The sequence below is a fragment of the Polyodon spathula genome, chromosome 23, assembly GCF_017654505.1.
Source record: "Polyodon spathula isolate WHYD16114869_AA chromosome 23, ASM1765450v1, whole genome shotgun sequence".
Lineage (NCBI taxonomy): Eukaryota > Metazoa > Chordata > Actinopteri > Acipenseriformes > Polyodontidae > Polyodon > Polyodon spathula.
Window position 1 is genome coordinate 12,472,463 of NC_054556.1, and position 16,837 is coordinate 12,489,299.

A 16,837-nucleotide genomic window follows, 5' to 3' on the forward strand; every position below is an offset into this window, starting at 1 on the left:
ATACATGCTTACCAGTGCAGGCTTTCGAACAATCAAGCATTTCTGTTTCATCTTCAAATTAATTAATTTAATGACCAGTGCAGTGGCATGTCAAAATATTATCCATTTACAACCAATGCACAATATCTGGTAGTACATTTGTTTTTCATTTTACCTCCGCAGTATTAAGACTGGTCCCACGGGCAATGCAGTTATTACTGCTTTTCTGACAAATGTTTCTGATCTTTTTTTCAGTATATTGTGGCTTGCGACAGATCCTTTCCCAAGACGACTGATTTCCTCTGGTGTTCAGAGTCAGCTCTAGTTTCTAGCACCATTTGAAATCGGTTGTGTTGAAGGGTCTTGCATCAATTGGAGAAAATGTCGTCAGCGTCAAAACAGACCGTACGAGCCTTCAGCCATTTCATATACTGCAGGGCTCGAGTTCTAAAACTACAACCTGCAGTTTATATTATGTTATATTATGGTTTAAAATGTAAATACATGTTTGCTACAACATGTGATTCTTTCAAAACTACACATTTGAGACCTGTGCAGCTAGGAATACACGATAGGTAAGATGCATTAGTTTTGTTAGCTACAAATAAAAATCAGATTTATTAGATTCTAAAGCATACATATCCACTGTTTTTTGAGAATTCACCAGGAAAATGGTGCTTTCAAAATATTCAAAAGCTATACTGTAATTGTCTCTTACTGCTAACTGTTAAAAAGATGGCTTCTTTATTATATTTTGTTAATGATTATAAACCCCTGTCGGCTCCTTCGACTCTGTTTAAAATTAACAAGAGCATCTGGTAAATCATTGAACTAGTAATGGAACAGTCCCACACACTGCCTCCCAGCCCACTGATACCAACCCACAAGGACAGGTTTTCATTTATAGGATTCCACTATCTGCAGCCAAGCAACCCTCTCTCATAAATTACACAGAACACCACCGCAAAGCCCAACCCAGAAGGAATATATTTAGCAGAAACGTCTCTGCAAGGAAACCTTGTACTGATTCTAGCAAGGGGAACATTTGTCGTACTATCTGGTGTCTGAGTAGTTAAAGGTAAGTGGTAGCAAGGACAGTAAAAAGAGATTATTTTAGGGGGGAATACTTTATTATGACGCAATATTATATGCAGTTACAGTGGATACTAGTGTGTCGCCCAAGAGTCATTGAATATAAGATACAGTTCTATGGGAGTGCATTTCATTACAGTGTATTTTGTGTAAAATATAATGATTTGTTATGAATTTAGTAGAAATATCAATAACAGTTACTTTTTAAACTATTATACAAATAGATCTTGGGGTTTATTTAAGGTATGAATTGAGTCTTGAAATCTAAACATCTTGAACATGAAAGATTGAATGTATGAAAAACCTAAACAGTGGTAACACATGGAAAACTCCTCTTTGAAAGTAGCAGCAGTGGTAGCAATAGAATTAGCATTGTTTTGTATAGTTCTCGAGACAGTTTCATGATTTTGTTTATTCTGCTCTGGTTTATATGGTTTTTCGTCTGGAATCACAGCTTGCCATGCATCACCAGCTGCCAGAGCCCACAGCCAATTCATTTCCTGCAGCAAAGACTCACACGGGCTCGGACCAAGTGGCACTGTGCATAGGGAGGCAGAGCCAGGACCACACGAGGAATTCCACAAGCACTTATACAGGTGCAGCATGTGTTGATGATAAAAGTAGATCTATGGGAGAAACCAATGTTGCACATGTAACAGGCTGTGTTGTGTGGTGCACTGCCCTTACACATTCTCCCACCCGCCAGTCTGCTGAGGTTAAAAGCTCTGCGAATACAAGCGAGTCTGACTCCTTTTTGCATAGTGGTTGAGACACTTGCAGGTTCTTGCCTAGCCGTCGCCTTGTTACGCATACATGAAAACATAAGAACATTAAAAAAAATGAACAGGAGAAGCCAACTGGATACCTGATCCCAGAACATCAAGCAGTTTCTTGAAGGATCCTAATTAGTCAGCAGCAGCATACGCCAGCAATCCACTCTGTGGGATGAAGTGCCTGATCTGTGTTCTTTTGTGGTTTGATATGGTGTGATTTTCATCTCTTACAATCCTGTGAAAACAAACAAAAAATGTTGCGTTTCTGAGATACTTACCCAGTGATGACCTCTACATCTTAATAGATTTTGTGGCTGTGTGTTGGCTGTGTGTTGGTTGCGTGGTGTGCAAATGAAAAATGGCTTCAGTGTTTCATCCAAGCCCACCCCATCAGCAGCTGGTTAGTTGTTTAAGTAGGCTTGGTAAATACTTTGATATCCTTTGCGGATGATGTAATTTAACTATAAGTTCCATTCCGTTCCTCAATCAATGTGTGCTTTAGTTTTGCATGATTGGCTGATCGAACCTCTTCTATTTCTTCCTTCTGAAGGCTGTTTGGACGAGAGACTGCTGAATATTTCCTGGACCCCCCCCCCCCACTGAGGACAGCAGCAAGCCCTTGGGTTCAGAGAGTACCGGAGGAGATGGGAGGTACAATGAAACACTTGGTTTTCTTCCTTAAATGAATATCAGTGTGACAGGACACTTACTGTGGCTCACAGCTGTGTCCACCAAAGCTAATTTGGATAACATTTTGTAGGCATCTTTTAAGAACATAAGAACACTTACGAATGAGAGGAGGCAATTTAAACTCATCCGGTTCCTGATCTGGATCTCAAAACTCTGTCAAGCTGCTTCTGAAAGGATCCAAGTGTTTCTGCCTCAACAACATGACTGGGTAGCCCATTCCATACTCTTTCCACTCTGTGTGAAACTGTGTTTCCTTCACTCTGTCCTAATTCTATCTCTATTTAATTTCCAACAGTGTCCTCTGGTCCTGGTTTCTGTAATGTGCTTAAGGTATTGGTTTGGGTTACTGTAACTATGTTTTTTAAGATTTTAAAGACTTCAGTCATGCCCGCCGTGATTCTTTTTTGTTCCAGGCTTAATAGATTCAGTTCTTTCAACCTTTCTTTGGAATGCTACCCAAGGGAGCATTCCACAGTTGCTTTTCATATATTTTTATTATGTCAAAAATGTGTCCCACATGGCTGGTTTCACAGACTCCGATCAGCATTCATCTTGTGATACCTCATGTTACTTTTGGTAAGGTAATCCTAGATTCGTTCTAATCATGGTTTGTGAAACCAGACGAAAGTCAGCCACTTTGGTTCAGATTTCCTTATCTATTTCTGGCAATACACAGCGGTGCGCTCAGTGGTGCTGGCATTCATTAATATTAAGACACCTTGGCTGATCTAGCTTACATTATGTCTATAGAAGGCAATGAGAATGGAAAAGCAGCTTCTGGACTAAAGCACATTAACACAGACAAACAAAATGATTGTAAACATCATGCAAAATTAAGCGGCAAGCATAAATAATCCTCTACAGAATCTAGACTACATGTTTTTAAAGCCAGCCAACCTGTAGTGTGCACTTTATCAGACCAGGTGTGCAGAGGCACTGTGGACGGTTCTTCGAGAGCAGTCCAAACTCCAGCAATGAGTGGACAATGAACACCCAGGTAAAACCAATTAAATATGTATCTCCTCAGTACTGTTACCCAAACATACCCATTAACAAAAATTGTATCTAAGCCAGTGCATTCCCTTGTTGACTGACTACGCTGCTGGCCAGGTATCCCAGTTTGGGCCTAACAACAGGAGAACTGGCTGACATGTTAAACTGACACATTTCCATGAGAAACGCAATGAAAATGTGTTATCCGTCAGGTCCCAAATAAGCATGTATGTATCCAATAACCCCTTTAACACCATTAATGCCCTAGAAAGAAAGAACGAAGATATACAACTTACAATTTAAACTGAACTGAGCTGTTTCTTGCTACTTTTATCCCATGCAAACAAAGTGGGAGCTAACTTCAGACATAGGGCCCGTTGTATTTGTGTTCTACTGTATGAAAACATCATATCTTAACATTGTAACCTGAACATGCAGGGTCAAACTGGGAACAAGAGGGCCTGGCATAAACAGAGAATGCAACAGTGCCAGCAAGTTAACATGATGCATAGAACCTCTGCGCTACACCAGGACAGCACCAGCCAGAAAATCCTTCCCTGACCTGAATGAGTCCGATGGGCAGGAAGGACCCCTGTCCATCGGACTCTGCCGGATGTATAATATAACTCCGGTGATTTAGTTACAGTAACTGTAACAAGGGGAAAATGACACCACCACGATCTTTAAAGTGTATTTTGTTTTGATTATGATCATTTTAGTTCACAATTTTAAACAATATGTTACTACAGGCATATGGGAATTTATTGAAGGCACCAAGTTTTTCCCAGATAATAACAGATAGAGAATTTCAAAAACTCAATAAGGGTGTTTATGGCAAAATGAATTAAGATTATCATAGAGGAACATTAATCCACGAATGAGAATGGAACTGCAAGGGGCAAGTGAGTGGTTTACAGCCCTGCTGATGAGGGAAATAACCACAGAACTCCATGAAGTTATTGAAAGAACCCATGGAAGTATTTAAATCTAATTTAAACAGCTCTGCATCAGCTTAGCAACACAACATATTTTGTCATTGAATAGATTCCAGATGAGATCTGGAAAGAAGAAGAAGAAGAAGAAGAAGAAGAAGAAGAAGAAGAAGAAGAAGAAGAAGAAGAAGAAGAAGAAGAAGAAGAACGACTCTACAGTGCGGAATATGATGTTTTTTACTTCTAGAACTCAACACTTATAAGTTAGTAGCCTACAATACACAGATATTTTGGAGGAAATTATTTTGCTATACATTATGTCTAACTACACTGTAACTGCATGTGTGGGTGCACAGCAGTCAAATTGTAAATACACAACCTCTCGTGTTAATGCTGTGAGTTACAAAAGACTATGCAATACAAAATGTTTCGTTATGTAATTAAGCATGTTGTTGCATAACCCTATGTGTAGCTACAGTGTGCTTTCTCAGGCATCACTCGACACATCACCTGGGGGCAGCACTGCAAGAACGGAATCTAACACTGAGCTACTCAGGTACAGGATCGCTGGAGGAGGTGTTAAATCCCCACTGCATACCAACTCTCTTTTCTGTATGTAATCAAACAACATCCTTTTCAACATGTTAAGTCATCTCTGAGTCAGAATCCAAGTTGAGCTCATAATTTCAAGACCCAAAAAACAGACACTGAATGCATGTTGTATTCAACACAAACATATTACTAAAATAAGCTTTTGTTTCAAGGTGCCAGCAAGAAATCTTACATTAAAATCACCAGCACAGTAACTATAAAAGCAAAAAAAAACAAAACAACAAATAAACAGTGTTTCGTAGCGAGCCAGTCTTTGCAGTTTAGCTACCAAGCTGGAAAGGGAAACTGCTGTTTATCATTAACAAACACTGGGTCGTGAATCTTGGGCTGTATTGAAATGAAAGCTGACTCACAGCCATGCTCTGGGCAAGTCTAGATTGTAAAGACAAACATTATATCCCTGGGTTTTTGTTCTAAGCACTACACAGTGTTCTGTGACATTAAGACAAAACTAATGTTACCGTATAAATTATTATTATTTTTTTTTTTTTTTTGCAGGGAGCTACTGAGGCCCCCAAAAAAGTTTGGGAAGACACTGCAGTAGGAACAATAACACACCCTCGTCTGCAGAGGGCAGTCAACATTCAGCATTTTTTTCTGCTAGTGAGCAGAAAAAAAACAACCCATATATACTAGCCAGCATGACTGAGATTTCACATGGAAACATTACTGCATGTCAGCTAGAATGTGCAGTGTAACTACTGCAGGTTGATCTGTGCTGTAATGTCAAGTGCATCCTATGCACAACATACATTATTGAGTAGCCATGCAGTAATGTCAAGTGCATCCTATGCACAACACGTACGTATTGAGTAGCCATGGGATTTGCATGGGAACGTTCACTTGCATACTTACATCTGCATAGAATCTTGAATGTATACTTGTGTATATATATATATATATATATATATATATATATATATATATATATATATATATATATATATATATGTGTGTGTGTGTGTGTGTATATATATATGTTTTGGCACACACAGTATTAGTGTAAAAATCACAACAACTTCTGTAAAGGAGGTCCAGTGAATAATACACAAAAAATTAAAAGCCCATCACATAATTGTGTTTAATGATTTGTAAATGTAGTCTCATAAAGTGTTTCCAGATTAAACAGTGGAAACATTTTCTTGTACTAAATAATTTGGTCCATTGTAATAAATGATGTGGATTGCAATATTATCCACTAGGGGGAAATATCACACCATTTTCATATCTCCATCTAGAATAACATTAGTACTGTAAAAACTATATATATAGTTTTACCAATTATCTCACCTATATAAGACATAATAAATCACATTTAAGAAATGAACCAATCCTGTTTACGTATTTCAGTGCAATCTAACATCTTTTCCTGTGTACAGATGTCATCCTGTGATTAGAACATACAACACAATTCTACAATTAAAAATTGACACTTTTAAGGTTTAATCATAGCTCCTGAGTACAATCTTCAATTTTGCGATTGTGAGTACGTGGCATGTGGGTTTCTCTTATTGCTTAACTGCACAAGATGACAGTACTTGTGTAATAAGACACACTATCCACAAAACGCATTAACCTACAGTATATTTAAAATATACAAAACAGTAGTAAATAGAAAATAAAGACATTTCAGGAAAATCACCTACCAAATACTTTTTTCCCCAGCTTTGAAAAAGCTCCCTTTGCCTTTCACCTTGCTCTTTATATAGGCTACAGTGGGAACCCTAATTGGGCTGGCAAATCTCCAGCTGTAGCCAATTCTCTCCCCACAACCATTTAGCAAGAAAAACATGTTAACCACAACACTGGCCACTAGTGATGTTTACATGCCCCACAGCGTAAAGATGCGGTTAAAATAACTAGTTTTCTTATACCTTTAAATTCACAAGGATTCTGTGTTCACAGGGATAGCTCCTTACCTCGTCACAATAATATATATGTAGTTACACTGTATTAACAATTTAGTAATATTAGCTGCTTATATGCACATGTAAGAGTGTTGGTTGCAGTCAGAAAGATAATCCTTGTGGGTTTACAGCTGTGAAAAGCAGTGGAGGGTACATCACAAAGGATTATAGTACAGGCATGCACAGCAACTATAACAACAAAACGAGGAACGGTCCTGTCTGTAGCTCCAGTCTACTGTATATGAATCTGCATGCTATCCATTTCTTATCAGGCTTTAATCACACCAACACTGCACAGTAATGACCATCCTTTCTTACAAATTAACTACCCTCAAGTAATTAAAATAATTGTTAGACTGTGCTTTTAAAATGCAACCATAAATTCAAAGGCTATCAGCTGTGTTAGCAGATGTTTTATAAACCTAGCTGTATTTTAACATACCCCTATGCTCCTCCATCATTCTCATTTAGTCTTCCAGAACATATTGAAACATTTCTAAATGAGCACACACAGAAGAATACGTTGTTACAGTGAGGGTTTCTAACCATATAAACCATATAAGTAATCAATGGACAGGCTTTAGCGGTGCTTTGTAATTTTTGTCAATGGGGCTGCAGTTGTACAAAGACCTTGTCTAGTCCAGAACTACATGTATATAAACTGCATTCTTAATTCCAATGACCTTGTGTTTTATTCATGGAATTTGCATGTTCCAGGGCTGGTTCTCACACTAATTCGCTGATTCCACTCAGAGATCTTTCATAAAAAACTAGCTAACACAGTCCGGTGTCAGGCAATAGGTCAACAATGAGATATTACTTATGGGAAATGAAACTGTCTGCTAATTTCTACATAGGAGGCGAGCCCTAAACACATTGTCCTCAATGGCAATGCAGCAGTGAATGCAATGGTTTCAAACTTACAGCCAATGGAAGAACAAGAACAGCAACTGTGTAATTGAACCATCTGTAATTTTCTACCACAGAGATAGCTATTTTATACTATGATATACAGTACCAATCAATCAATCAATCAATCTTTATTTTATATAGCACCTTTCATCATCACAAAACGCTTTACAAGATGCATTAACAGCAAGAAAATCCATAATACTTTAAATACAGAGAAATGCATAATACTTTTGCTTGGGGATAACAAGCAAGCCAGAGTCGGAGGACCTCAGCTCGCAGGCAGGGACATAGCGAGTCAGCAGGTTGAGGAGGTACTCAGGACCTGTGTGATGAAGGGCATTGTAGGTGAGCAGGAGAGTTTTGAAAGTAATCCTGAACTTTACAGACAGCCAGTGCAGCTGAGCAAGATGGGGGTGATGTGATCACATTTTTTTTTTTATCTGTTAAAGATCCTGCAGCAGCATTCTGAAGTAGCTGCAGTCGGTTTATGGTGCGTGCTGGGAGACCAACATATAGAGAGTTGCAGTAGTCGAGTCGAGAGAAGACAAATACATGACAAAGAATCTCTGCAGTGGTCTATAGTACCAGTGGTCTAAAAGTATACCTTAGTTTTCCATTTGCCTTTTTACTTTAGGAACACAATTATTAAATGTAATTTTTGTCAATTGGATAATCAGGTTTTAGCAAAAATGTCATTTTTTTTTTTTTTACTTATTTGAAAAGGACAAAAAATGATGGTGGCATGTAATGTGAATATAAAATTAATCTGAGATAAAAAATATTTCTGGAACTTTTTTTCTGCACTGCAGACACATTCAGAACATATACAGTATACATTTTATAACTGATGGTGTTATTGGTTGACCAATGTTTCTGTCTGTTATTTTCATATAACCAAAAAAAAATACATTTCAACTTTTCTATCGAAGAAAACATTTGGAATAATATGGCATTATTGCCTTCTTGTATGAAGAAAGCAAAACACACACTGAATTGTTGATGTAGGTCTTTTACGAGTGAATACAGTTTTCATACAATACCCCAGACACAGTACTTGTCCACTCTTAGGAGTCCAAGCTGTTATTTAAACCTGGGACAAGGTGGTCACCTAATTAAATACCATTGGTTCATTCAAATCATATGTCACAGGTGACTGCAACAAAGGCATCCAGCTTCAATGACAGATCATAGCAGCCAAATAGTCATCAACAAGTTCCTGTCGGGAAGGATCCCCTCTGACCTCTACTTAAACTTTCAGTGTGAACACCATTTAACTGAGCATGGCTATATTTTCTCCACTCAGCATCCTTCATTCTTTTAAATCATCTCGTTTCCATCAATAAATCCATCTGCAGGTGTTGCTGCTTTTTCTTTCCTGTCACACAGCTTATAATTCATAGTTAACAGTTCCGCGTTTTGGGATGTTGCCATACTCTAGTCTGAGCTGAACAAGACCCCTCAAGCCTTCCATTATAAGATGAGGATCTGTTTTGCACTTCCATTGGTCTTAAATATGCAGGTTTGAAAGAAACACAAGTTATTCTAGCATGTTTCTTTCATTTTAAAACCTGATAAGTGGTACTACTACGGGCTAAAGAAAGTTTTCAGTTTTATGCCCTATTCTCACAACCTCTGATACATTTCCTGGATGTCTTTACCTAGTCAAAGCATGTTACTGGATTAAATATAAATAGAGGAAGTAGCTAGTTGGTTAATGACAGGAAAGAAACTGTTGATGGGGAGAGGACAAGTTCACCCTCCAGGTGAAATGACCAGGCAAGTGCATCTGAAAACATGTCTTGCAAACAGAGATTTCTTGAACCAAGTGTAGTACCAGATATCAGGTTCTAAAATAATAATAAAAAAAAGGTTTAATTCAAAACTGAGACCTGTGTAACAAATGGAATTGCACAAAACTGTTCCTTTGCCCTTTATATTTTGTTAAGACAGTTTTAGGGTACCTTGTCCTGAGTCAGGAGCTGTTCTTCAGTTCTAGTTGCATGTAACACAGGCTGGATCAGTCTATGTGTCTTTATAGAAGAGCCAGCACTATCTTTGGCTGATCTAGCCTATGTTTCATATATCAATGACAACTGGTACTGTAGAGACTGTCTCGAGGCTGACCAGGTAAGCATAGGCTAGATCTATAAAAAACATTAAAGAACATTAAAGCTACTTTCTCTTAGACTATTGTTTTCAGATATAGGCAGAAGAAATCTGTTGGTTGATTCAATGAAGCAGTTTGTTTTGGTTTGGAAAGAGAATAACATCTTTGATTACAATGTTCGGCAAACCAAGCCAGTAGCTTTATCAACAGATATGACAGTCTTATAAACACCAGCTTGTAGTTCAGTAGTTTCTGGACATATACCAATCACGAAATGTTTTAGTACTACTATTTATTGTGGAGAATGTGGAGTATGGAATTTTACAGAGAATTATGTTGTATATACGCTTTCTTTTGGCATCAAACCTAACTTGGTTTAAGGGCTTGCTGCCTGGCTGTGGACGAGGTGGAGACCCCCATTGATAAAACCTAGAAATTGTTTTTAAGAAAGGTGGACATGGGAAAAAAAAACACAACATTTGGCACAAATGCATAAGCACCTGTTACCCAAAACGATTGAAAATAGGGGATTACAGAATACATAATATCTGGCTTTCAATTAAAAGATAATGTGTGCTACTGTACATATCGCACGTATTTCCAGTTATTAAGTCCACCCCTTGCATGATATCAATATAGTTTACAGATTAATAAGCATAACAAATACCTAGCTTTTTGTGCGTGTGTAAAATAAGATATGGAAAGTGATTTTTTTTAAAAAATAAAATCAGTCGGTCTATTGCGCAGTAATATCGCATAGCTCCAAGTCAGCCTCTATGAAAGACTAAATGACATTCAATGTTGCAGGTATCTATCTATGCGGCTGACATCGCTTTCAGTGGCTCCTCCCCGCTCGTGGTGAGTGAAACTGGACTGTGAGTTGCGAGAGATTGGGCAGGTGGGGGCAGCTCAAGGAATAGGACACTAGAGACCTCTGACACAGGTGAGGGTATGTATTGTATGGTACTGTTCTTGTATTGGTTTTGTATAATAACGAGTGACTTCATTATATAAAAAAAGAGCCTTTTTAAACTTTGTAATAAAGTGAAGCTTTGGTGTTAACAAAAAAACAAACAAACAAACAAACAAAAAAAAATCGTGTGCGTACTAGTCTCATAATGGTGATTGAGATTAGCGACTTTCAAATGACAAATGACGGGAAAGCAGTGATTAGTGGTACGTTAGAGGGTAGATATTGTTTGTTTGAGGCTGCGTGTCATCATAAGTGACTTGAAACAATTACTGTATTTCAGAAAATGAAACTTGAAGGGTTTATATAGTGAAAGTTGCAGATTGGCTTGTTTGTTTAAATTGTAAGATAATTACAGTAGGCGTTGTTAGCACAGCGCAAAACAGGTCAAACAGTATGCAGCGCTTGAGAAAAATGCATTTATTTGAAAACTTTTTGTGCAGCAGTATTATCCATGCCAGTTTCTGAAAACAAAAGTTTTTTAATGACGTCATGTTATTCAACAGTAAATTCATGTTTTTCTTCTGGCGTTTAGAGCAGTATCAAGTGTTTAAGTTATATATATATATATATATATATATATATATATATATATATATATATATATATATATATATATATGTGTGTGTGTGTGTGTGTGTGTGTGTGTGTGTGTGTGTGTGTTGTGTGTTTTTTGTTATTATTATTATTATTATTATATTATTATTATTATTATTATTATTATTATTATTATTATATAAAACTTTTTACAGCCCATATGTCATTTATTTTCATTAAAACAAATGCAGCTCTCCACAGTAATATGTTACCTTCCAGTATGCGTCAGTTGTTGGTGGCAGTTCATGAAAAGGAGTCTGGTAAAACATAATCGCTGGTGCAGTTATCTTGTGTAATGACTGACTTGAGTGTGCATGTATAGTTTTAATTTGTGAAGCCTATTCTGTTTGTTATTTTTACTGATGTTTCAAATCGTGTGTCGCTTCTTTGCGTTTGTTTTGTGAAACGTTATTCTTGTCTTTGGGAAGCAGGTTGCCTCGTGTACTGCACGTTATGTTTTTTTTGTTTTTTTTTCTTACAACACCTGGAACATCTGTATCACAATGTGTCAGACTCCTTGAGTGACAATAAATAAACAAACATGACACTGTTGAGTGTTGTATTTAGTTATTTGTGTTTAATTTATTCATGAATGGTGTAATTTAGCAAGTGTGTCCTTGGTTGGTTGATGAAGACTAACACCTGAGGTCAATAAGGTGTAAGGCCACTGTAGACATCTGGGATGACAGAGAACTGAGGTTGTAATAGTTTAAACGTTTAAACAGTAAAGGAAAATAAAAAAATATTAAACTACAGAGTATGAAGAACTTGCATTGTTATTCCCTTTTTTTTCTCAAAAAGTTTACTGACTTATTGTATCTTGGTGCTTTGCAAACCACTGTAATTTAATACTGTGTGGGGAAATCAGTGTACAATTTGAAATAAATATAAAGGTCAAATATTAAGATGGCTATACATACGAATCAGTAATGTATATGACAGTTTACAACCATTTGCACAAAGATGTAACATTGTCAGTCTGCAAGATGTTTGCATTGTTCAGCATGCATACATAATCATATATGATCTTCTACCTCTTCTTATTCCTTCAGTGGAGATGGGTAATGCTAACCATAGTCTGTTTTGAGTTTGCCTCTTGCTTAAATAAGCTTATACCAACCATATGCCTGGAGTCTGATGGGTTTGTAGGTGTTTATTTACTTAGTCCAAAAGCATTTGAAAAGTTTACAATAAATAAAGAAATTGCCAGAAAACAGCTGATGTGTTGCAAATAGCTTTGCAGTGTGCTGTACAGTAGTTAACTAGAACTGGAAAGCATGGGACGAGAAAATGATTTATCTTGTAATTACTGAAGTTGTGTATTGTTTTACTCCATAGCTGTGCTTTCATACTGGCAGAAACCCTGGTACCTAGATTGTGATTGTGATGCAATACTAAAGGTGCTCTGTAGGTGGCGATGGTGAGTGGGTAGCTGACACTCGTTGTGATGCTCTGTATGGGCATTGATGCAGCAAGACCCCTGATGTTGATGCTTAAGAGTTGAATAAAAGACAAAAGATTAAAGAAACACCAGGCCACAACCATAGATAATTGATTTTTAATGTATTAGCAGCTGCAGTAGGCTTGGCAGAAGTCAGCGGGGCTGTAACATGTAACTGTGATTACACTGTGTAACACAATTTTTGTTCTTGGGTAGTAAGTGTTACTTCCTAATTGCTTATGCCTCAAAAATATAGAACATGGCTATTATTCCCCACAAACTTTGCCTTTGTGACCATGACAGTGATATTTCAAAATATCACTATTTCCAATGGGAAAACGGGCAAATGTGTGTCTTTTCGTTCACATAAAGTCAGAAAAAAACAACGTATGAATCCAAATTAACATGTATTTATACTAAAGTAATACAAAGATGACTACAACAGATTTAGAAGTGAGTAGTTTTTCGAGATTTACGATTATACTGTATTTAGGTCACAAAAGCAAAGTTTGTGGGGAATAATAGCCATTTTCTATACTTTTGAGGCATAAGCAATTAGGAAATAACACTTACTACCCAGGAACAAAAAATAAATAAAAATAATGTTCTGTCAGACTTTGAAATCTTAGCATTAATGTTAAGGCTTTTCCACATACTGTCAAAATAACAGCTGGATTTGAGGCAATTATTTTTTTCATTATTATGTTTGGTTTTCTCTCTTTCCTGGGAGTTCAAATAATCTAATTTTACTTGCATTTGAGGTTTGAAAGCTTCATGTCATAAACAGTACTGGAAGTAGCAGGGTGTCCCTTCAAAAGCTAATTCGCTATATAATTTAAGACCCTGGCAGCTGGTTTAGTTTGCTTCCGGTAAATGATTGAACACACACTGCATAGAGCTGCACGATTTGTTTAAAATGTCTTCAAGCAAAAAGACACCATCTGCATCAAAGAAATATTTCTGCTAAAGATGGGTCTGTCCGGTACAAGAAGGGGACATTTCATGTGTCTGTTGTTATTTTTATATTTATTTATGTTATTTTGTTTCATAATTTATTGATGGTGAAAATACAATGTCTTTAAATGGTGGACATGAAAAACAAAATATTCTACAATTTAGCATTTATTGTTTTTTAGGTAAGCATTTATATATTTAGGGTTATTTATTGTATTGTAACTCTAGAGAAAATGATAATTTTTGAATGTGACAGCAGAATTTGTTTTCAGCTTTAATAAATATTATGTTTAAGTTGAACTGTGCTATTTTTAGCTGTAAAATGCTGTGAAAAGCCGTTTTTACCATGAAAAAAGTACAGCCCATGGTAAATGTTAAGATTTTCAAGTACTGAAAGCAAAAAAGGTGCCATTTCCTTTAAACAAGCCTTTAGTAACATTAATCATCATGGCGTTAGAATAGCCTCAAATGAATGAGGATAATTGTTCCATGTAAAACAACTTCTGGAAACGTTGGCAATGCTAATACAGTGTGTCTCTCTGTGATAATATACCTTAAAACATGTCTGTCATGTAATCCTTTGATCTTTCAATTGAATCATTTTCTCAATTCAACTGAAAATTGTAGATTTGTCCAAGACAACGCAGAGAGTTGTGGATTAGTAAATAAAAAAACTGCCATCTTAGACATTAAAAGAGATGCATGTTCTTGGATTTGGTTGGGAATAGATATTAGCCTTTAAAATTCTAACAAAAATGTCTAATTATCATGGATGAAGAAGGACATTTCCACCTTCAAATGTGCTTCCTCAGTTGGGGCCCTGTTTGTTTCAGTGCTGGCTGTATTGAAGGAGAGAGGGTTGAACGAGCTGGGGTGCTTACAGATGGAGCAGATCCAAGTTTTCATGCCATTGTCCGCTGGCATTGTTTTATATTGGAGATTCCTATGGAGAAATCACATTGATCCGAAATTCATGTCCTTCATATTGAACAAGCAAGGCAAGTTAACCCTTTAGTGAACCTGTATGCTGAAATCTTAGTTTCATGTTGTATGGTAGTACTGTATATTGTACTGTAAAGTAATAGGTGTTCAGTCGCACTGGCAAAGTTCTGGTTGGCTAGACATTTTCCACTATCTAATTTTGACCACTAAACTGTATTATTTAAACCCTATTATTATAAATCCTATTTATTAATTTTTTTTAATAACCAAATGTTTGTTGTGAACTTTTGTCTTTATTAAATAGGTGCTGATGTTTTCTTGTTGGTAGTCAATTTCATCTTGACAAACTGCTCTTTGAAAAATGAACCACTAACAGACACTCAAACACACACATAAATGCACAAGCACACTCACACACACACTCACACACACACTCACACACACACACACACACATCCACCAGAAGATTTTAATATATACTCCTTACAGAGGAGTCTTATTAGCAATGAAGTACTTGTGCAGGATCCGCAGCTCTAACCAATCCAAAGTAGCTTCAACACAGGTCAAAATAAAGGGCCGTTACTGGTATCCATGGAGATCCCTTAACTGGAATGAAGAAGTGTAGTAGAAATTAAAAGTTCTGGCCACTTTGTGAAAGAGCTGGCTTTGCAAAACAGTTCAGAGCACTGTCTCCTAGAAATCAGTGAAAGTCGAGCAACGACTCTGAGAACCTCTCACATATCAGGAAAAAAAGTTTAGCGAGAGTAAACAATTAAAACTGCTTTCTCTTGAGTAAGCTTTTGAACCCTGGAGGCAACGGGCCCCATTTGAATTCCCTAAACTGTGGTGGTATTTAGACTCTGTAGTCGGCATCCCCAGTGGGGCTAATTACAAGATACTTTTGCCACTGAAGTGGAATCATGTTTTGGTTTTGTATTTGTATTGAAAAATAGCCTCATTTAGATGATATTGGATAATAATCAATTGTAATGTTATGATAGGCTTTTGTCCTTCTTATCTGCAGGAACTACACCGAGAGTCAACTCCTGACATCACATCCTGCTTTCCGTGTCAAGGTGTTCAGTCATTTAGAGACTAATTGAACACATTTCCTAAAGATATGGGAGACCCAGTTCAGTTCAAATAGAGTTCAGTCCTTAAGATCCCTCTATGTTGGTGTAACAGGGCGAGCAGCCCTGTACGGTATATTTTTAGAACAGGGTTTCCCCTCCACCCCTGTGTTATTTAGTGTTGTTTTTTATTATTATTTATATACGTAAGTGATGGCGAAAGCCGTGTGGTTTGTTTGTATTATAATTTATTTATTTGTATGTGTGTGTGTGTGTGTGTGTGTGTGTGTGTGTGTGTGTGTGTGTGTGTGTGTGTGTGTATAGAGTACTGTGCAAAAGTTTTAGGCAGGTGTGAAAAAATGCTGTAAAGTAAGAATGCTTTCAAAAATAGACATGATAATAGATTATATTTATCAATTAACTAAATGCAAAGTTAGTGAACAGAAGAAAAATCTAAATCAAATCCATATTTGGTGTGACCACCCTTTGCCTTCAAAACAGCATCAATTCTTTTAGGTACACCTGCACAAAGTCAGGGATTTTGTAGGCATATAGTCAGGTGTATGATTAAACAATTATACCAAACAGGTCCTAATGCTCATCAATTCAATATGTAGGTTGAAACACAATCATTAACTGAAACAGAAACAGCTGTGTAGGAGGAGTAAAACTGGGTGAGGAACAGCCAAACTCAGCTAACAAGGTGAGGTTGCTGAAGACAGTTTACTGTCAAAAGTCATACACCATGGCAAGACTGAGCACAGCAATAAGACACAAGGTAGTTATACTGCATCAGCAAGGTCTCTCCCAGGCAGAAATTTCAAGGCAGACAGGAGTTTCCAGATGTGCTGTCCAAGCTCTTTTGA

General features: G+C 37.0%; 1 protein-coding gene and 1 long non-coding RNA gene across 3 annotated transcripts in view; both read left to right on the top strand.

Moving 5' to 3' along the window:
* Positions 1–565: 565 nt before the first annotated feature.
* LOC121298359 lies at positions 566–2,921 on the top strand. The gene is made up of 3 exons (XR_005947277.1): positions 566–1,057; positions 1,526–1,667; positions 2,395–2,921. It is a non-coding gene; the product is annotated as an uncharacterized LOC121298359 (long non-coding RNA).
* Positions 2,922–10,845: 7,924 nt separating this feature from the next.
* Positions 10,846–16,837, top strand: part of LOC121298169 (laminin subunit beta-2-like) — an 81,072-nt gene continuing 75,080 nt past the window's right edge. The window contains exon 1 of one of the 2 annotated variants that reach the window (XM_041225083.1): positions 10,846–10,940. The gene's annotated coding sequence lies outside the window, so the exon portion shown is untranslated. Of the gene's footprint in view, positions 10,947–16,837 lie in introns of both variants that reach the window. The other variant, XM_041225085.1, reaches the window with a different exon arrangement.